Source organism: Dermacentor albipictus, chromosome 4 (genome assembly GCF_038994185.2).
Source record: "Dermacentor albipictus isolate Rhodes 1998 colony chromosome 4, USDA_Dalb.pri_finalv2, whole genome shotgun sequence".
Taxonomy (NCBI): domain Eukaryota; kingdom Metazoa; phylum Arthropoda; class Arachnida; order Ixodida; family Ixodidae; genus Dermacentor; species Dermacentor albipictus.
Genome location: NC_091824.1, coordinates 61394959 through 61418505, shown reverse-complemented (window position 1 = coordinate 61418505; position 23547 = coordinate 61394959). Strand labels below are relative to the sequence as shown.

At 47.4% G+C, this 23547-nt stretch overlaps 1 long non-coding RNA gene across 1 annotated transcript in view; it reads right to left on the bottom strand.

The window, feature by feature from the left end:
• Positions 1-3308: 3308 nt before the first annotated feature.
• The window catches only part of LOC135896421 (uncharacterized), an 80347-nt gene continuing 60108 nt past the window's right edge, over positions 3309-23547 (bottom strand). Inside the window, exon 3 of the long non-coding RNA XR_010562699.2 lies at positions 3309-3710. This is a non-coding gene — a long non-coding RNA (uncharacterized lncRNA). The remainder of the gene's footprint in view (positions 3711-23547) is intronic.

Here is a 23547-nt window from a genome sequence, read left to right as displayed (position 1 = left end):
CGAGCGTGCTTACACGGAGCAGAGCGGCCGAATCGGAACACCTGCGGCCACGTCAGCGCACCACGTGTTGCGTGAGGGGAGAGAGCGTCGCCGCGACGCCACATCACCAGCGCGCCTCGACGGAGCCGATACGGCGTCTCAACGCCGCAGGGGTTGTCGTCGGCCACGCGCGTGCGGCTGCCGCCGTCTCGCTCTCGGAAGCCGGCGCGCGGTTCGGAACTCTCCCTCCCTCCCTCCCTCCCTCCCTCCCCCCCTCCCTCCTTCCCTCTCTCTCTCTCTCTTTATATATCTCTCTCTCTCTCATCTCTGCGCTTAGCTGCTGCGCGAGCCAGCCCTTGGTGGCCGCTGCTGCTTCCTCGGTCAGTTCCCGCAGGACTTCATTGGCAGGCGGTGTTGGCACCGCAGGCTCCTGCTGCCTGCTGGCTCAGGTAGCACCTTCTGCTACTGTGCATTACTAGCAGCGCAAAGATCGAAGGACTGCACAGCGGCGTTCAATTGGACATCAACGCTTTCGCATTCAGTACTCATAAGAAGTGCTTAGGTGTCCCTTGATTTCTTTTATTGTTCTAATACTGGTGCCGCGTTTTATGGCATGCAGCTTGCCGTCGCATTTTCTACCACTCTTAACAAATTGATGTTGTTGTCTGCAAACCATTCTTCTTTGCGAACTTCGGTAAACAAATAGCGCTTCTTCTCTTCTTTTTGCTAGAACTACGCGCGTACATGAATAAACGAACCTATATATTTTCCCTTAATTTCGTAAAATAATTCAATTTATTTTGGTCCGAGTGGATAACGTGTATGTTTTTTTTTTCTGTGCGGTTGTCTGAGACATCGTTCAACTGATTTGTAACAACGTTCGCATTAGTTATGCCTAAAGCTATGTTGATGTAGAGTTGTGAGTATAACCGTACATATTTGGGAACCATCTGAATGCATTTTACTCGTTGTTTGTAATAAATCTTGAGTGAAGAATTTCTATCCTCTTGGCTTCCCGTATCCTGTTTTTGGCTGACTATAGAACACCAGTACTGCGTAAGTCAATTGTGATTTCTCGTACCCCTACAGGTAATCATTGACCATCTGTTTTTGTCTAATTTTGCATTAGCGCAAGCTCTTGGGCCAGTTGGCGCATGATGAACTTGAAAAAGGGGGTACCAGTGAAACACAAAGGGCGCACACACAAGGAAAAGGCGTTAGACACGGACCAATAACATGAGTCCGTGTCTAACGCTTTCCTTCCTTGTGTGCGCATCCTTTCTGTTTCGCTGGTACCCCCTTTTTCAATTTTATGTGTAATTTTCCAGCCCAGGCTCCCTCACCCTTTATCTGATAAAATGATTAAAAATTGCTAGCGACGTTTGTGCAGTACTAAACTGTGCTAAAGGAGAAATGTACAACCGAATAGAATTTTTACACTCTTTCTTACATTTTTAGTTTTCTTGCACAATCAATCAACTTGTCATTTCCTGTGTGGAATGGTTTTCTGCCTACACACAGCTACAATGGCATTTCAACAAAATTAGTTGTGCCTACATAAAGTCACCATCCATGTAAAGTTACTACTACTCCAATCGCTTATTGTCCATGGTCAAGTCCGCTCTCATTGCCGCCCTACCATCTGCCATGCGCAATGGAGCATATGGGAAATCCTGCAAGTGCGCTTTTTCACATATCTAATTTGAACAACTCTACAAAAATAAGGTGGCGTACGGCATCTATTGAACTGGAAACACAGCACGAGCAGCTTTCGCTATCGTTGCCACAACCTCTTCCTCACTAAATGCTTGTCCTTTGCAAGCCTACTCTAGACTCAGTTCTGCCATAAGCGGTACGTCGATTGTTTTCTGTAGGGCAACCTAACAGTGTGGAAAAGCCTACTTCCAGTATTTGACGTTTGTCCCATGCAGCTGGCTTGCGTTCCTGCGCGCATTCTGGGATGTCCGCTGCTATATTGAGGCTGCTGGAAGCAAACTGTCCTGGCGACTTCATCACAATCACACGCCAATCTCTTCGAGCATTCACTATTTGCTAGTGGCTCACGTTCTTCGCAGTGTATACAGCTGAGAGGCTACTGCGCCCATTGCGGATTCTGCTGCTTAGCGTTGATTAACGAAGCAGCTGTCTAATATTACTCTTGTGTGGGAGAAATCGACACTTCCTTTCTTTGCTTTACTGACAATGCATATAAGTATCTGATTTGCCCAGCTTTTCTATTTGTATCATTTCAAACAAAATGTGCAGCACCTACCCTCCCCTCCCCCACATGCACACAAACATCATCATCATCAGCCTGGTTACGTCCACTGCAGGACATAGGCCTCTCCCGTACTTCTCCAAATACCCCGGTCATGTACTAATTGTGGCCATGTTGTCACTGCAAACTTCTTAATCTCATCCACCCATCTAACCTTCTGCCGCCCTCCAGTCCCTAACCCTTAATGACCACCGGTTATCTTCCCTCCTCATTACGTGTCCTGCCCATGCCCATTTCTTTTTCTTGATTTCAACTAAGATATCACTAACTCGCGTTTCTTCCCTCACCCAATCGGCTCTTTTCTTATCCCTTAACGTTACACCTATCATTCTTCTTTCCATAGCTCGTTGCGTCGTCCTCAATTTAAGTAGAACCCTTTTCGTAAGCCTCCAGGTTTCTGTCCCGTACGTGAGTACTGGCAAGACACAGCTGTTATACACTTTTCTCTAGAGGGATAATGGCAACCTGCTGTTCATGATCTGAGAATGTCTGCCAAACGCACCCCAGCCCATTCTTATTCTTTTGATTATTTCAGTCTCATGATCCGGATCCGCAGTTGCTACCTGTCCTCAGTAGACGTATTCCCTTACCACTTCCAGTGCCTCGCTACCTATCGTAAACTGCTGTTCTCTTCCGAGATTGTTAAACATTACTTTAGTTTTCTGCAGAATAATTTTTAGACCCACCCTTCGGCTTTGCCTCTCCAGGTCAGTGAGCACGCATTGCCGTTCGTTCCCTGGGTTACTAAGCAAGGCAATAAACAATTTTGCCTTGTCACGATGTAAATCGTAAGCTAAGTTGCGGATATCAGCCTCCTAAAAAGAGCTATGGCATTTATATTCCTTATTTTCTCCTTTATTAGGCTATGGCCGCTTAATCAGCACTTGGCCAGCAGTCGATAGTTCTCTCATTTTTAGTCATTCAGCAAGATTTATTGGTATATCAAGAGTGACAGTGTTATGCAGGCGTTCTCCCTCAGCCTTTGAACACGCACTTTCACTCCAGCACTGCTCTTCCTCAACCGTGCTGTTTCCCTGGCTTTCTTTTCTTCTCTAAAACTGAGTTAAAAGAACGCTAGCGACATTTAAACGTGACGTCATTCACATGAAAATATAACGCTTCCCATCCTGCATTTCCATCTCTTGCTTTCAATCAAGAAAAGGAGATAAACGAAAGAAAACAAAAGACACGTGGTAGAGAAGAGGCGGGGAGAGTTACGGTGAAAGGAAGAGAAAGAGAAGCTTGTTAAAAGTGGATCTCCCATGGTCAAAAGGGCCAGAGATATTCAACTCTACTAAGGCGGAAACGATCTGACTTGGCCGGAATTTCTTGTAGCCATGCCATCGCTTTTTTCTCAATTTTTTATTCCCTTTTTTCCTTGCTCTTCATCCGCTTCGATGCGTTCAAACAGATGACGCTTCCTGCCTTTCTCCGTGGAATGTCATGTTTTGATCTGAAAAAGGAACGCAATAAACGGGGGCAGCAGGCGCGATCTGGCAGTCGGCGCAAACAGCAGCCGTGTTAAGAAGAGACTAGACGGAAAGACGAAAAGTGAATTCCACCATCACATTTCTACATTGGTGTTCGGTTTCATGTTTAAGCGTAGCTATAGACTTTGGAGTGATAAATATTCTGACCTTATGGTATTTTATGAGCCAAAACCACGATATGACTATGAGGCACGCCGTAGATGGGGACTCCGGATTAATTTTTTCCACCTGGGCGTCTTTAACGTGTACCGAATTCTCGGTACACGGGTGTTCTAGCGTTTTGCCCCCCCCCCCCAATATATAGTATTTCGTTAATTTCATCTCTATACTTCATAGCCTTTCTGTTCCATACAAAGATATCGCTAATGGCTTGAACCTTTTGTGTAGAGCTCTGAATCGCGGCGTGTCACATCGGCGTTGCATTAACAGTGACCCATTTACACCAAGTGCCGGTACCACATTACCTGTACATGAAGTATTGTAAAACATGTTTTTTGAGACAGATGTCATCACAACTCTGTGTACCTCCCCTCTACACTGAGTATTCGCGCATGCAGAATTAACAACGTAACGGCTTTTTTTTTACTTACACAGCATCCAGCCATTTATGCGTACAAAGCATTATATGGTGAATATCTAGGTGGAATTTCTCATGAGCGCAAGCAATCACTTCACCTGAAATTGCCCGTGCATGGATGTTCCTTCCATTAGGAATTCTTGCAGGGGTATTATTGGCGTTTTCATGGAAGCAGATCACCTGAGGCGCCAAAACTATGCATTACCTCCTAGCAATGGATATAGCGTTTAAGTGCGCGTGCAAAGGCCGCCCTTCGGGTCAAAAACAAATACTTCCGTCCGAAATCCACTACACAACTTAACAGCACATTTGAGCTGTTGGACATGCGCACATAACAATGGCGCTATAAAGGAAAATGGACGCGCAGCGTTGAGCGAAAAGCACGATTGATTGCAAGAAAGCGAAAAATATATATAAAATAGACATAACTTTGCACGAAATCATAGTTGGTGTCGAGGAATCCCGGAGCGTCTGTGCCAATACCAGGGCAAACATTTATGTAAGAGGCCCGTACAATTGCATATGCCGATGTGATAGATGGCTAAACTGTTGCCGTTGAGAATAAATAAGACAAATCCTGTCTGTTCCCGGAACCGGCTCGGATGCTGCTCAAAGCCACTTTGTCTTTAGTTTTGCTGTTACAGCGAAAGCTGTATATGCCTAACCTTCCATAATTTTTTGGGCGTGCGGCAACAGAAACGGACTTGGCGATTTGATTGATTTGATTATGGGGTTTTACGTGCCAAAACCACTTTCTAATTATGAGGCACGCCGTAGTGGGAGACTCCGGAAATTTAGACCACCTGGGGTTCTTTAACGTGCACCTAAATTTAAGTACACGGGTGTTTTCGCATTTCGCCCCCACCGCAATGCGGCCGCCGTCGTCGGGATTCGATCCCGCGACCTCGTGCTCAGCAGCCTAACACCATAGCCATTGAGCAACCACGGCGGGTCTTGGCGATTTCTGACAAACCCATACGGGTGCAGTGCGGCGGCGCAGGTGTCAAAATACGGAACAGATTAGAACACCCGCCGTGAACAATAGCATGACGTCTAGGCTATCGCAGTGTATAAGCAGAAGTATCGGCGCTAAAAACAGCTGCGTTATCGATGGGGCGGACACGTATAGTTCGTACACCCGAAGAACAACATGCGTACGATGAGCGCCCGAGGGAACAACAACGCGAATGCAAACGACGGTGGCGCGAAACGACCACCGCTGAAGAACGTTCCCCGATGCTGAACGAGAACGACAATCGCGAGCCCGTGCACCTCCGAACGATTAACGACGCGAGACTCGCAACACAAAAAAGTGACAACCATCCCATCTTCACAGGGTGGAATGGTTGTCATTTTTGTTGTTTTTTACGCATAATATTTAGAGCTGTTGACATCTTTGAATGGCGCCGCCTACTTTTTTCACAAGCAACATACAATAAAAATATCATTACAAGCCTGTCATGAGCAAGATAAACCTAGTAGCACGAGAAGACGCAGGTGGGCGCAAATGCACTAAAACAGCTCACAACAATATTCACAATAAACAAACTGGAACATTATGGCATCTCCCATAAATCTAGAGACAACTCACAAAACAGGTTCCATAAAAAAACATTACAATGTAAACTCAGGTCACATGATTAAAATAATGACAGATTACAAATCAGTTTTCTTTATTTGAATTTTATTATTATTTCTTGAAGGTCACAACTCGTTGAAGGCCACGATGGCTGGGTAAGTTTACCCGTTCCTGTGACGTTTCGCTCAAAGGGCCCCAGGCGTTCTGAATATATCCCACTCTTGCTTTCCACTAGATCTTCAGTGCCAGATCAGAAAGCGTGTGAGTGTGCATGATTTACAGCTATCGCTTCCAGCAATGTCGTTGGCCGAGCTTGAAGAAGAACGACATGCAATCAGCTGGACATTACCGTCTAATGAATGCAGTTAATACAATTACTGAGCACATGTTTGTGTTCTATAGCATTATGGGCATATTTACAACATCGCTCAAGCAACTCATTTTTCAATTTCAAAGAACGTTCAAAATAACGCAAGCCTTTAGGAAGCACCCATTTTTGGTAATCGCACACATAGTTAGGAAAAGCGTTTCATTTTGCTCGTCGAGCATAGCCTCCGGTGCTCTTTCGCTCGCTCAATCAGTAACTGAGATACACTTGCCCACTTGGGCAACATAATTTTAGGAGAAGATGAACAGAACTTGGAAACTTATACAAATGCGTACAAAAGCAATTTTTTCCTTTTCTTTTTTTTTTCACGTTTCAAGAAAACGATTCGAATGAAGACAATCCACGCTTAAAGCATGCAGCATAACACTGCAAGTCTGCTTTCGAGACACTCGTATTCACTACCGCACCGCGGCGCCACTATTTTCTTAAGCGCAGGTTTAACAGCAACCTGCCGTGCCACGAAGTCAGTGGATAACAAAAGGAGCATGAAGGTCCTAAACGGAAAGTTATGCACGCAGTTCCCTTATTTAAACACTTTGTGCGAACGCGTTCTAGCATGTGAAATGTCGGTGCCAACGCCAGTGCCACCGAGCGCTTCCCTCCCTTACAACGATATCGCCCATTGAGACTCACCGGACCGTGCCTAACGTACAATGGGGACCGAGCCACATCGCTTTAAAAAGGCGGAAGTTTTGCAGTCAATGAAAACAGCAGCGTTCTTTTCTTACCCTTTCTGCCGCTTCGCTTCATCAGTGCTCCTTCGTTCTATCGTCTATAGTGCAACGAGGATGCTCAGAACGAGCCAGACCGGGCATACGGTTGTTTATTCCTTCATTGGCGTCTCATTGTGGTGGCCGATGTCTTTGTAGCCGTTGATCTTTCAAGACTCGGACTCGCGGCGCTTCCCTACAAGGGACGCACTCGTGCGTTAGCTTTGAAAAAGTTTTGCAGCGCAGTGGTAAATGCGACCGGAAGCACTGAAAGAGTCAAAGAACATTTTTCACGATTTTCTAAAGAACTACCTAGCTCACTGAGTTCATATTTTGATAAAATGTGGCAAATGGTAGGGGCAGTATGCAGTACACATTGTGAAGAGTGTCCCACTGTTATAAAAATAAACAAAAATGTTAAAACCACCGTTTCGGCAAATTTGGAGACATTTATATGAAACACCACAAAACTTTATTTGATTGCCCGAGGGGATCAATAACAGCAGACACTATTGATTTTGGGGAAAAAGAGGCCACTCCTTGAATGACGTGAACCGAAACATTAAAGTTTGTAGGCTAATTACGTGCTTTGAAAATAATTACTGCATACTCGTCTTCACCAAATTTTAGCACGTTATACAAGGCGTATAGTTGCTTTTACCCTGTCTCCTCGGTGAACTACACTGGGTACGGTATTGATGTTTGCTGAAGTAGGAAGCATGATGCGACTGAATAACTATGAACGTTTAATATGTGTAGCTTGTTTGCAATCCTTACAAAAAGTTACTTATTAAAGCGTTCCAGAGCGTCAAACAAGCATTATCTGCAATGTATCGAAAGGTCATAAAACAACTGCACTGGACAGCGATTTCCTATTCAGCGAAAACAGAGAGAGAGAGAGAGAGAGAGAAAACAAGGGTAGGAAAGGCAAGGAGGTCAGCCAGAACAGCATCCGGTTTGCTACCCTACACTGGGGGTGGGGGAAAGGGGAACAGAAAGAGGAACAAGGAGAATGGTAAGTGTACTGCTTGGCGAAAATTTAGATTTCCTGCTTCAGCAGAAGCATTGCAAATAGTTTTTTTTTTTTTAATCCTATCTTTTCTGGGTATTTCCATGCGTCGTACGAGGATTGTTCCTCGCGTCTACGCTGTCCTCGGTGAATTCTATCAGCCACCTTATTATTAATTTATACATAATAATGATTTTGTTTAGATCAAGATACCATTTGATGAAATTATAAGGTGTACGGTTGCACACGTGTTATGCACACCTGTTATGAACACGTGTGCATAATGCACACGTGTGCATTATGCACGCGTGTTATGAAATGCCTTCATGCACACGTGTTATGAAATGCGCTCACCTGATGAAGCGGCTGGCGCGCCTCTTCAAGGCAAGGGCCAGGTGGCGCACAATGCGGGGCGCTGCCGCCTCGTGCACAGCAACCAGATGCCCTGCTTCCACTAGAAAACTTCTTGTTGCGAAAAACTGTGGTGCAGCACCCACTTGCACGATCACAAGCACTGCTATAGTGCGTCGCCCCATAGCTTAAGGTCCTGTCACAGAAGGTCGGATATGAAAGCGATGCCATGCCGGTCAAAGTGAAACCGCCTTAGAAGTTCTTCATCGCTGAACACGTCGAGCGGGTGTGTGGGGTCTTTCCGTGGGTGAAGTGTGCGGGCCAGTTTGGACATTGGCAATAAATTAGGTAATCAAGTGCTCTGGAGCGTTATGGAAATGTCTTAGTGGCGGCGCAGAATTTAGCTAGTTGGCCTGGAAGAATTTCAAGTGTTAACAAAGACGTCGACAGAATCGGGCAAATAAAAGGGCAGTAATTCTGCCCATTAACTCGAAAATCTCCCTAATATAAGCAAGGTGTGGCGTTCATATTAAAGCATGAGCACCATAAATAATGTGACTAAACGATTGTGATGAATATGGGCTGTGGTGCCAGCAATCCGTAGTGTGACCGTATATGTATTCGGCACCTTGAGTGATGATGATGCTTTTTCAATATTTAGAAGAACAACGTGGTCCGGATTACGCTCCTATTAAACAATCTACACAAGCAGCAAAGTCGAACGTACTTGGTCACTGCGATATTTGTTCCGTCTTTCGTTGAGCTTTGTGCCACTAGGTGGCGGCACCGTGCAGGCCGTTCACTTTTGCGACTCCGCCCATCTCTTAAAACGCCCAGGCGTAGTCCCCTTGCGCTTGTGTCTACCCGAATGCCGGACACGCTAAACACTATTACGGTGTATTGTAATCCTTCGGCATGAAATGACGGCCGCAAACCTGAAGTTGGTGGTGCCGATCGAATACCGCTAACCAGTGCTGCATCCACGGCCCTATCATATTTGCCTTGCAGAGGGACACCTTGTCGCAGCTTCACATGTCACTAAGTTTACAGCCCACAACGCAAGGGTGAACCATGGTGCTCGCGAAATGACAGATCGAGACCAACGACCGCAGAGCTCGCGTCAACACGGACAACGTTGTAACACAAGCTGACAACACTCGCTCTGTACCGGAAGTGCTTGAGTGCAGATAAATTGTCTTTGTGCATTCTCTTTCCGTTACACTCGTTCATGTAGAAACAAATTAACTAACGTTCCCGCTATTACGCACAACATTATTTCACCACAAAGTTGGAAAAATTATCGATGACGCGCCCTGGTCATCCAATCGGATAGCTCGCCCTACTGGCGTTATATGGTCACCTCATGTCGCGTGGTCAGGGGTGGCTGAAAACTAAGGGGAGTGCCGTTCTGCAATCGGTAACGATTTACATTTTTAAAACCTTATAGTAAGCTAACCGCGTTGCGCGGAGCGCATAGATGGGTCACCAAATGATCAGAAGGGTCAACCCCGACGAGTGAATACGTTTGTACAAAATCGTCAAAATCGCTTCAGTGTCCCTTCAAACACGGCCCGATGAAATGATGTGGACAAGCTCCATGTGGCCATTCTCGAATTGTTCGAACCACTTAAATGGCAGGCCCTTTTGAGTTAATGCGCCGAGACGTTAAGTCATTCTGACATAGTTTCGTACGAATGTGCGGAAATGGCAGTCTCAAAAACACACGGCGAAAATGAACATCATTGATTAACCAGTTTCTTGGTGCGCTAAACGTTCCCTTTGTTGGTGCTTTTATTTTTACCGTCAAACACCCTTCCAATAAAGGCCACCTCATTGCAAAATAAGCTAACTTTCTTGATATAACTTTGAAGTCTTGCGACGCTTAGAAACTCCGGTACTTTGTATAAGTGCTCCTCGTGGTTTTCCCTTCTCCTGGAGTAGACAATAATATCATCCCTATATACCTGGCCAAATTTTTAATGAATTTGGTCAGTGTTTCGTTCATCATATGTTGGAACCCGGACCAACAACTCTTTTAGCCAAATGGCAACCAATTATACTCGTAGATGTAGAACGGTTCGATAACTGCCATAAATTTCTTAGTCACACTTTTATTCGCCCTTGCCGGTGTCCCTTGCAGAAGTACATGCGTAAAAAACAATCAGATCATCGTGTCTCGTCAATCATCAGGTGTGGCGACGTCCTCTAACGGCTCCACGTATTCCCCGTCACTCGCTTTTTAACGCTCGATTGGGATTTGTCACTCGTGTTCATTTTTTTATTCTACTTGTTCCTCTTTTTAAATATGCCAGTGTAAAAATTTCACGAGAGTACTTTAGGTAGAGCGAATTTGTTGTTGTTGCGGCCTCCTAACATGAACCCAGCGGGTTGTTGTCGTTGTCGTCGTCGTTGTCTTCGTTGTTGTCGTCGTCGTCGTCGTCGTCTCAGAAGATGAGCCCATTTGTTGTTGTTGCCTCAGTACATGAACCCGCTTGTTGTTGTTGCCTCAGAACATGAACCCATTTGTTGCTGTTGCCTCAGAACATGGTCAATTGTTGTTGTTGCCTCCTGAAACCATTTGTTGATGTTATTGCCTCATAAAATGAACGCATTTGTTGTTGTTGGCTCATAACATGAGTCCATTTGTTGTTGCTGTTGTCGTCGTCGTTGTCGTTATTGTTGTTGTCTCAAAACGTGGCTCGAGCCCACAGGGGTATTGGCCACATTCGGATGATTTAAAAATACATCGAATAAAATACCAAAAAGGGTAAAGCCATACATCCACACGAAGCATTAATCCATGTATTGCTACATTATTCTTCCTAATCTCGTCGTCTTCGTTTGCTGTTCTTTGTTACTACGCTGGCGATGTGGATCGCCTTAACTTTCATTTCGAAACGCGGTGACACACCGCTACAAGTTCAATATGGCAGGCAAGGGGACATTGAAGATTTGTGCCAAATGCGCTGCTGTTGGCTGCAGTGTTCTACATGCCCCGACTTCTTTTCAAAACACCGTGGCAGGCTTTATATCCATTGGGCCTCAAAAAAGCGTCAAAGCAAACTGGCCATTTCCTAACCCCATGGCTCTAGGTCGCACAAAACTTTTTGTGAGTTTTTGTTTTGATGTCGCATACGTCGCGAAAGCCTGAATGCTGCAATCAGCTTTGTAATGGCCCACATTTGTGCCTGCACTCAACGAAAAAAAAATGGGGCATTTGAAACATGAGCTACTGAAACAAGTACAAGCTCAAGCAATAGCAAACGGGCGACCGTTTTCTCAAAAAAAGGCTCTTTCCACAACGAGAATGACGATGAGTGTGCGCACGGTTGTTTATGGGACACCAGCGAATGGACTTTATGGTCCTTGCACTGAGAAACATAGCGTCGAAATTCTCATGAGCAATTCAAAGGGCAATATAAAATATACACAGCGCGGGAGTCACGCTGCAAGGCATTTATGGTTGCGAATGCCACTGTAGTAACGCACTGCAACATGCACCACCATGAAACTTCCGTTCAGAGCAGGGAAAGAACCTACTAACACAGGAAAAAGCGACAGAAAATGTTGCCACCAACAAATAACAGCAGGTTTACATTGCGAGTCGTTATTCTTGCTTTCAAAGTATCCTTAGGTCACCGTTTCGTCAAGTACAAAATGGTTACTGGAACTCAAGTGCGCGCGTGCTTGCCATTAGTATGGTGAGGGTATGAGAAACACAAGGGAATAAAATCACTTGTTTCTTAATGTGGATGCCTCGTTCTTGTTTGAAATTTATTCTTCGCTGTCCACTAAAATTTCCCGCCATTCAAAACGTACTTAGGGTAAAAACAGGGAGCAAGACTTTTATCTCTCATCAGAATTCAACAAAAAAGGAACAGTGGTGGCACTTCAAGGTTTCTATACGTTGGACAGAATGGGAAACAGACTGTACACAAAAATCACAACAACACAACGCATGGAATAGATCGCAAGATATATACCAATGGCACGCCCGTTAAGAACATCAGCCATTCGGAAAATGGCTGGCAGACACAGCAATAACTTAGCCAAGAGTTCGACGGGCGCTTCGCAATAGGAACAAGACAGCAACATTTTACGTGAACGAGTGAAGAATATAAATACCTGCATTAAGCCAAGATAGAAACTAGCATTTCGAAACTATGTGCGCCATTTTCTGCTCGCACGTGACATACTGAAAACGCTGTCCATAACTGCCTGCAGTGATCAGCCGACTTTCCGGGCTCACTTTTATACTTTAGTCTTGGAATTATAGATGCTGTTGCAAAGCGTTCTTGAAATGCTTACGGTAGCCACTGAACCATCGTGCTGGCGTTTGGAATATTCTGCTTCCTGCGGAATATGTTTGTCGTGCGGTGATTTAGTCACATTGGGTACGGAGTCGCTCTCAAGAACAACATATCACTGCCATGACGTTAGGCCACAAAATGCGTCTTCGGGTGCGAGGTACTTGACATGTTTTTTTAAGCCATAATCTATGTGCATTTGAACGTACCAGTCGCAATAAGTAGTGGTTTCTTTTTTTCGGCTTCAAACGCAGCATGAAAACCACCCATTGGCTCTAGACATATTGACAAAGGGACAAAGTCCCCAGAAAGAAATTCTTACCCATATGTATATTGACACGTGTACTTATCTTTATCGGGCAACCACGTTTCGCCGCTTAACAACTAATCGCAGAGCGAGGGACGCGCCTGCATGTATCCGACGTTTCTGGAAAGTTATCGACGCTTCTATCCGCGTGTCTGTTGTCGCCGAACCTTGTGTTATCAGATTTCATCGCGTGACACGAATGGTGTAGAACTTTGTGGAAGACACGCGGGTCCCATCAGTTAATCTGGAACATTCGATGACTGATCTATAAAAGCCGACGCGCTTGACCCGCTGATCAGATTTTCGACGATCGCCGAGCGTGTTCGCCGCTATCGTTGCGCTATAAGTGTAGCCTGTTTTGTGGGCACAGGTTCGCCCAATAAAAGTTAGTTTTCTTGTTCACAGTATTGCTACTGTCTTATTCAACGTCACCACCACGTGACATCTGGTGGAGGTGCTTGTGCGTTCATGTACCGAACGCCCCCGCAAAGTCGCGACCCAAGCCCGAAGCCCGAGGACAGAACCAACATCGCCGAAGACCAGCGTGCTAGCCGCAGACTGCAAGGACTGCCCCCAGAGCACGGACTTCTACCTGAGACGACAAAGAAGATCGTGGTCAAGACAACGCCAATGGCTGCCCCGGCGTCCCCTGTTATCCTACAACAACCTCGGGACCCACCAACCTTCCATGGAGCAGCGACTGAAGACCCGGAATCATGGCTGGAGACCTACGAACGAATCGCAACATTCAACAACTGGGACTCCGACGAGAAGCTGCGGCATGTCTACTTCGCCTTAGAAGACACCGCCAGAACTTGGTTTGAGAACAGGGAATCGACCTTGACAACGTGGGACCTGTTCCGTAGCGGCTTCCTACGCACCTTTACAAGCGTCGTGCGCAAGGAAAGGGCTGAAGCTATGCTGGACGCCCGAGTGCAGCTACCAAACGAGAACGTTGCCATTTTTACGGAAGAAATGAGCCGTTTGTTCCACCACGCCGACCCGGATATGACCGAGGAGAAGAAAGTCCGCCTACTGATGCGTGGGGTAAAGGAGGAACTTTTCGCCGGGATGGTAAGAAGCCCACCGAAGACCGTCGAAGAGTTTCTTTCTGAGGCGACGAACATCGAGAAAACACTCGAAATGCGGAACCGGCAATTCAACCGCCGTACAGGCTCTACCCACTACGCAGGAATTCAATCGCTGGCCACGGACGATCTGCGCGAGACCATCAGGGCCATTGTGCGCGAGGAACTGCGGAGGGTCTTGCCTTCGTCGCAGCCTCAAGTGGCCTCGATCGCCGACATCGTAAAAGAAGAGGTGCACCGATCGCTTGGAGTTCCTCAAGTGCAACCAGAACCGCCGCAGCCTCAGCCGCAAGCGATGAGCTACGCCGCCGTCGCCCGCCGTCAAGGTCCCCTTCCACGACCGCGCCAGGACCCCGTAACGCCGCAATTCCGTCGACCACCACCGCCGCCGCCAGCACGCCCACCCGTCGCCCAGCGCAGCTACCCGAGGAAGACAGACGTTTGGCGTGCTCCTGACCACCGCCCGCTATGCTACCACTGCGGTGAAGCAGGTCACGTCTACCGACGATGCCCGTACCGAGAGATGGGACTGCGAGGTTTCGCCGTCAACGCGCCGCGTCCACAGCTTGGAGAGCGCCCACGTGACATCGCCGACTACCTCGCCGCCACTCAGTGGAGCCCTCGACGACCGTCCCGTTCGCCGTCACCAGGCCGCTACCTGTCGCCGCAGCGCCGACCGTACACCGGCCCAGCCCGGGGCCGCTCTGCGAGCCCATATCCGGAAAACTAAAAGCAGCAACCGATGGAGGTGCGGTTGCTGTTCGTCGAACTGACGAAGATCCTCCGCCGCCGACGAAGACGACGAAGAGACCATCTCGACGACCTAATGACGACACGCCGCCGTCCCGAAGAAGTCGGGAAGCCAAGACTACACCGACGAAAGACGACTTGACGACGCAACGTTCCAGCTTCAGTTCAACACGACGCAGCCGTGATCCGACGCCAAGACCCAACTGCAACGCCAGACAAAGAACAACCGACCTCGACGTGCTTCTCGACGGCCACGCAGTCACTGCCTTAGTCGACACAGGGGCCGACTACTCCGTAATGAGTGGACACATCGCCGCCCAGTTGAAGAAAGTTAAGACCGCATGGGAAGGCCCTCAGATTCGAACCGCTGGAGGACACCTCATCACGCCGACTGGGATCTGCACGGCAAGAATAACCATTCATGACCGGACTTACCCTGCCACCTTCGTTATCCTCCAACAGTGTTCACGAGACGTCATTCTCGGTATGGACTTCCTCAACCAACACGGCGCAGTCATCGACCTGAAGTCGAAGTCAATAACACTGTCGGAAGATCATGCGATACCACCGGAGAGCCCTCGTAGTCACCACGCCTTGAGTGTGCTCGAAGAGCAAGTGAGCATCCCGCCTCGCTGCAGCATTGTTATTTCGGTCAGCACCGAAACACCCGCTGACGTAGAAGGCGTCATCGAAGGCGACCAACGTCTACTGCTAGACCGTGAAATTTGCGTCGCAAGAGGGATCGCTCGACTGCATGAAGGGAAAACTGAAGTGTTGCTGACAAACTTCAGCCAGGAGTTCAAGCACATCAACAAGGGCACGACGATCGCGTACATCGAGGAAATTCTGGAAACAAGTAATGCGTTTGTCCTCTCGGATTCCGCCGCATCTACCCCGACGACTGTGGTTCCCGAACCAGACTACGACATTAATCCAAATCTCCCTATGATTAAGCAACAGGAGCTCAGAAGTCTGCTCCGACGATACAAAGGCTGCTTTTCGACGTCATCGAGGATTCGACAAACACCAGTCGCCAAGCATCGCATAATCACCGAGGAATGCGCTCGACCACTCCGTCAGAGCCCTTACCGCGTTTCGCCGCGAGAACGCGAAGCTATAAGAGAACAAGTCGACGAAATGCTGCGCGACGACATCATCCAGCCGTCGAAAAGCCCGTGGGCATCCCCTGTTGTCCTGGTGAAGAAAAAGGACGGAACCCTGCGTTTCTGCGTCGATTATCGTCGTCTGAACAAGATCACAAAGAAGGACGTATACCCCCTCCCACGGATAGACGACGCATTGGATCGGCTCTGCAACGCCAAATACTTCTCGTCCATGGACCTCAAGTCTGGCTATTGGCAAATAGAAGTCGACGAAAGAGATCGCGAAAAGACCGCCTTCATCACCCCAGACGGCCTCTACGAGTTCAAGGTTATGCCATTCGGACTGTGCTCGGCGCCTGCAACGTTCCAGCGCGTGATGGACACGGTTTTAGCAGGATTGAAGTGGCAGACCTGTCTCGTATACTTGGATGACGTCGTCGTCTTCGCCGGAAATTTCGACGTTCACCTTAGGCGGCTTGCAACAGTACTAGAGGCCATCAGGTCATCAGGACTTACACTGAAGCCGGAAAAGTGCCGCTTCGCTTACGAGGAGCTTCTATTTTTAGGCCACGTCATCAGCAAATCTGGAGTCCGCCCCGACCCGCAGAAGACAGCGGCCATAGCAAAGTTCCCGCAGCCCATCGACAAGAAGGCAGTGCGTAGATTTCTTGGCATGTGTGCCTACTACAGGCGATTTGTCAAGAACTTTTCGCGCATCGCTGAGCCGCTGACGCAGCTAACTAAATGTGACGTCGGGTTCAAGTGGGAAAAGCCGCAGGCCGACGCATTTCAAGAACTCAAACGACGCATGCAGTCGCCGCCCGTACTTGCGCACTTCGACGAGCACGCCGATACCGAAATCCACACTGACGCCAGTAGCCTAGGCCTCGGTGCCGTCCTAGTCCAGAGAAAAGATGGACATGAACACGTGATAGCTTACGCTAGCCGGTCGTTGTCAAAAGCGGAAGGCAATTATTCTACAACCGAAAAGGAATGCCTCGCCATCGTTTGGGCTACAGCGAAATTTCGCCCTTACCTATATGGCAGGCCATTCAAAGTCGTCAGCGATCACCACGCCTTGTGTTGGCTAGCGAATTTAAAGGATCCCTCTGGACGGCTGGCACGGTGGAGCCTCAGACTACAAGAATACGACATCACTGTAACATACAAGTCCGGACGAAAACACTCGGACGCCGATTGCCTATCACGTGCCCCCATTGACCCGCCGCCGCAAGATGACGAGGATGACGACGCCTTCCTAGGAATAATAAGCGCTGAAGACTTCGCCGAACAACAACGAGCGGACCCGGAGCTTAAAGGCCTCGTCGATTATTTGGAAGGGCACACCGACGTTGTCCCCAGGGCATTTAAGCGCGGATTATCTTCCTTCACGCTTCAAGACAGTCTACTCGTGAAGAAGAACTTCTCACCAGTCCGCGCCAATTACCTTCTTGTTGTCCCGTCAGGACTTCGTCCAGAAGTATTGGACGCCCTACATGACGATCCGACCGCTGGACACCTCGGATTTTCCCGGACACTATCGAGGATACAAGAAAAGTATTATTGGCCGCGCCTGACCGCCGACGTCGCCCGTTATGTCAGAACATGCCGAGACTGTCAGCGACGCAAGACACCGCCGACAAGGCCAGCCGGATTACTACAGCCAATCGTGCCTCCTTGCCGACCATTTCAGCTGATCGGGATGGACTTGCTGGGACCCTTTCCGACGTCAATAACCGGAAATAAGTGGATCGTCGTGGCGACGGACTACCTCACCCGCTTCGCTGAAACAAAAGCACTGCCGAAAGGTAGCGCAGCCGAAGTGGCGAAATTCTTTGTCGAAAACATCCTGCTGCGACATGGCGCCCCAGAAGTCCTCATCACCGACCGAGGCACGGCCTTTACAGCGGAGCTCACCCAAGCCATTCTGAAATACAGTCAGACAAGGCACAGGAGGACAACGGCCTACCACCCGCAGACGAATGGTCTTACGGAGCGGCTGAATAAGACCCTCGCCGACATGCTAGCGATGTACGTCGACGTCGAACACAAGACCTGGGATGCCGTCCTGCCGTACGTAACATTCGCTTATAACACGGCGGTACAAGAAACAACACAGATCACGCCGTTCAAGCTGGTCTACGGCAGGAACCCGACGACGACGCTTGACGCCATGCTGCCGCATGTAACTGACGAAGAGAATGTTGACGTCGCTAGCTATCTCCAGCGCGCCGAAGAAGCCCGACAGCTCGCCCGCCTACGGATCAAGACCCAGCAGCGTACCGACAGCCGACACTACAACCTCCGACGACGCTTCGTCGAGTACCAGCCCGGCGACCGTGTTTGGGTATGGACCCCGATACGCCGGCGAGGACTCAGTGAGAAGCTGCTGCGACGCTATTTCGGACCCTACAAGGTCATCCGACGTATTGGCGCACTGGACTATGAGGTCGTGCCAGACGGCATTTCGCACTCACAGCGGCGCCGCGCACGATCTGAAGTGGTCCACGTGGTGCACCTTAAACCATTTGACGGACGCTGATGAACTTCCTTAGTTTGTTGTTTTCTTTGATACGAGTGCTTTTCTTTGTTACTTTCGTTTGTTTGCAGCATCGGGTCGATGCTTTTTAAGAGGGGGGTAATGACACGTGTACTTATCTTTATCGGGCAACCACGATTCGCCGCTTAACAACTAATCGCAGAGCGAGGGACGCGCCTGCATGTATCCGACGTTTCTGGAAAGTTATCGACGCTTCTATCCGCGTGTCTGTTGTCCCCGAACCTTGTGTTATCAGATTTCATCGCGTGACACGAATGGTGTAGAACTTTGTGGAAGACACGCGGGTCCCATCAGTTAATCTGGAACATTCGATGACTGATCTATAAAAGCCGACGCGCTTGACCCGCTGATCAGATTTTCGACGATCGCCGAGCGTGTTCGCCGCTATCGTTGCGCTATAAGTGTAGCCTGTTTTGTGGGCACAGGTTCGCCCAATAAAAGTTAGTTTTCTTGTTCACAGTATTGCTACTGTCTTATTCAACGTCACCACCACGTGACAATATCCTTCGAAGGAACGAGTATGGGAACTGATACGTCGAATACTCTCAATGGCCGTTTAAGCTCCCTGAAGTGTAGTTGGCCGTGGAGGGCATAATTAGAAAAGGAGACATGTTAAATACAACTGACCAACCAGCACTATACCAAATGTATATATACTATATCCAGGATATATACATGTCTACACGGATGGCGCCAGCTTAGGATATTCTTCAAATTCAGCACTTGTTATGCAAAACTTCAACAAACAAAAACTATTTAGGTTATCACATCAACCCCATCAATAAGGACTTAGCTATTCTTTATTCTATGCGCGATGAAATCTGCAAGACAGTTGCAAAAGGGCGTATTTGTCAACAACACCCAGGGAGCACTCGCATAACTTTGCAGTAAGAAAATTAAAACGAATCATGGCATTATGATTTATGAGACACTTAAAGTTCACAAAGGTAAACCAAACGCAGCCCGACATACATTGCAGTGAATACTGGGACATAGAAATATGCCAAGCAGCACAGCAGCCGATGCTGCAGCACAAGCACATTGGAATGGTGATGTGATTTCCATCCATGTTTCAGGAAGTGTGCTGCTCTGCATTCTAAAAGTAACATCATTCAAAATACGTGATCTGACCAAAATTTCATGGGTTTCTATCGACTTGATAATAATCCGCTTGCTTCATTCAACATTCTATTACCTTTGGACAGAAACATTGAAACTCTTATTCTTCCGTTGTGAGTGGCTGCCATCTAAAAAAATATTACTTTTTACACCGAATTGTCCGCGATGAAATTCGTAGTGTGATTGTGGCTTTGTTGACGAAGACCCCTATGTCAGCTTTCTCTAAAATTCCTGCATCATGATACCCCTAGACGAAGAATGAAGTCGTGATAATGGTATTAGACCATAAACCACTCAGTTTACAGAAATTACAGAAGCAAGAATTATGCAGAAGTTCCCTTTAAAGCAGCAAAACCTTACTGGAGGAGATGGTTATTATTCGCCGTTTTAAACCATGAACAATTAAGCCTTTAGTATATTTACATAAAAATCCTTTATTTTTATTGTCACTGTGCACATTTGACATTATTGCAGTTTGCATCAGTGCTTGAGCGTTTCCTTTGTTTTGTTCGCATCGAATTATTGCTTTAGGAGCGTCTTTGTAATGGCGTGTTTTATTTTGACTTTTATGTGGCAACGCAACTTTGTTGTAGCTTTGTTGTACATTGTTAGAGATTATATGTTGAAACTGCATGTATGCTGTGTGTACCACATGATCAAGACCCAAGCAGCCGGTACTTGTTTCTGCGCCACAGTCTCGTTGAATCATGTCAATAAGGAAAAAGGCCTGCAGCCATGCTCAAATTGTTTTTCACAGCTTGTTCTGTTGGCTCCTGCATCGTGTAGGCCTTGACATGATACAAATAGTCGTAATTATAAATATTACTTGTACCTATCGTTCATGTTACACTTACCGAATTTCGAAGAAGGACCAGAGCGTGCCTTAGTTTCCAAAAGAAAAAAGTCCACGTTTAGAATTCTGAATTCTTACATTTTGTTTAAGCGTGCCACTACATGGCGATTCGTTACAGCAGTAGTAATCAGTAGTAATCACTTCTAAATTTTTTTAACGTCATATCACTATCAGGTCATGGCTGATAATTCCTCCGAGCACCCTGCTAAACTAGCTTAAATCGAGAGGGTTAACTGGAGTTAAGAGAGCTGGCGGGGCATATAAACGGCTGAGTTGTGAGCGTGTTCTTGCGCAATATAACATCTACAGCAATTCTGCACATGGACTGGACTGCACATCGTGTCAGAAGCTGTGCAAGTGCTGATGTACTTCTCGAGGTGCACCAAGCTTTGTGAACGCTTCTAATTGGGACGCCCTTCCCGTTATATATTTTTTACTTTTCTGTCTCTGTTCTATATCTAACCTCTATATGCCTATTTGCCTCTCAAGTGCACGGTAGCAAATGGGAAGGATGCATCTTATTAACCTTCCAGCCTTTTCTCTTTCTCTGACAACAATGTGAGGTTAAATTTGCATTGGAGGCCCGTCGTGATCAAGGAAATTTGAAAGCTTCCTGCGGCATCACAGGTTGACCACCACCTTCGTGTGGTTCTCTGCAGCTAATGGGGACAGATTAAGTGGTTTAATAAGCGAGATTCGTGATGGAGATAGTGGTGTGATACTTTATCTGACATGACTATTCTTGCTCTGGCCTAGACAGACAACACGTGATATAATTTCTTCGTCTTTCGTGGATATCCTGATTCAAACAGGATTAATAGGAGCAAGGGCGAAAGTAAATCCCACACTCTGTTGACGTCCATCGAATTGAATTGGATTGAGTTCTGGGGTTTTTTGTGCCAAAACCTCGATTTGATTAAGACGCACGCCGTAGTGGGGACTCGGGATTAATCTGGACCCCCCGGGAATCTTTAGCGTGCCCTCAATGCGCGGACACGGCCGTTTTTGCATTTCGCCCCCATCGAAATGCGGTCGCCGAGGCCGTGATTGGATCCCGCGACCTAGTGCTTAGCAGCGCAATACTATAGTCGCTAAACCACCGCGGCGAGTATGCGTTGACTTCCAGCTTTTACAAAAAAAAACGATAAATTTATTATAATGTCCGCATCGTTCCCGCTATCTAGGTGAATAATATTCCTGCCCATAGGGCAGTCCCGTGGAGCTGTAATTCGAGCCCTAATCGCGTTTTCTCCTGTTTTTAGCAACATACGTGTACGGTCTCTGTCTGCTGCACACATGAACCAATTCAACAGAAACCATGCGCAAAAATCTAGATTTCGACCGGAACACCGGCACAACCTTGTCCCCGAAGCTGCGAGCAACAGTTACGTCACGCATACGGTGACATGAAGCTGCCCAAAAGACGCGATTTTCGAGCATGGTCTAGAAAGCAGTACGATGAATGATTGAACGGGGTTATAACCGCGTTTTCGTTATTTTTTTTAATCGTAGGTGAGAGCCAGGTTTTATATTACGCAATCCCGTGGTCTACTTCCCTTCACTTTGCAAAAGTGTTTTCTCCTCTAGAAAAAAAGATAATAATTGCCGAAGAGCATGAACGACTGACATGTATCCACTGTTGTAATGAGTACTATACTGTGAAATTCTAGAATGTGTCGAAGGAAACTTCGAAAGTATGCTGACAACTGTTTTATCAGCAAGGGCCTCCAGTGTGAGGAATGCAATTAAAATAATTTGAAGAGTGCGCTCCCGATTCTAATGGGCACCAAGAAATTGTTTCGCGAACTGCAAGAGCCTAATAGCGCTTCTTTTCATTTTATTCGGGACGCTTTGCCGCTAGGCATAAAGAATTAGGCGAGCTAAATATCTGCCCGCGCTAATTGGCGATGGAAGCTTGCCGCATTTCTAGTAACCAATTCTAATAACACTGTGGAGCCTCGAAAAAGGCAGAAGCAATTGGGGTTGGCTACGCTATGGATAAAACAGTGGAAACGTATTTATTTTTGCAATATGACGAAAGTTTAGCAATATTCGATTATGAAGCAACATTGTAGCAGTTCTGAAGCGCTATACCAAGAACGCTGGCAGGTAAAGAAAATTAAATCGTTCCAGCGGCAACACGCTGCGAAAACCACGGAAACGCACACTAGCAACGAGTACTCCGATTACACACGAACTTTCCAGTGACCGAATCACGTTACTGACCACTAACCACCACCACAGCCTTCTTCATCCGTGTTTCGCCTCTTCATAAACGGAAGCTAACGCTCGCTAACTGCAGGGCTATTACCGCCATACCGAGCGGCTTGTAGTATAAACACAGTTGAGAGATTCAAAGCAGTAAAACAGAATTGCACTTTTTTTCTTTACCCAAATAGCGAGCTTTCTGTTTTATTCCAGCAGCTTTTTTTTTTATCTTGCTTTCCTTTCCCCAATACGCCCGATGTTGGGTGTACGGATAGTAATCCAGTAGTGGCGCTCAACAGTGGCGGTGCTACAACCACAGGGTACCAAATGAGAACAAGAAAAAAAAACGTGACACCGCAAGAAAACGTGCCGTAACTGTTGCCACAAGCGGCAGCGAGCGACACCTCTCCATCATGTCGGGTCGCCTCGTGCCAAAGCGAAGCACGTCGCTAATTATCCACGTTTGCTTTCTCGCGCTGCCTAATTAGCGCCAAATAAACGAGCGCCTCGCCACTCATAGCGCTGCGCGCTGCCGGTGTTCTTGCACAGCCACCGCCACTCCCCCCGCCCCTCTTCTTCTGGCGTCGTAAAGGGTGTGAGCACTGCGAGATGTAGACAAGCGTGAGCAGGGGCTAATCGCTATGCAAAATACGCGTGTCCTACGGCGATGGCTACGGTGGCCCATTCTGGCAGCTGTTTTGGATGCCGCAGTAATGTGTTGATAATGCAAATGCTGCCTAATTTCACCACTCGCCCCACGCGCATCATTACGAATGACTAACAAAGACCGCGATGGCCCTGCCAACCTCTTAAGCGTTCGTCTTTATAGCATGTCAACACTCCGCCTCACATTTCTCAGGCGTGAGGCGTGTGTCTGCCCTATATCAATAA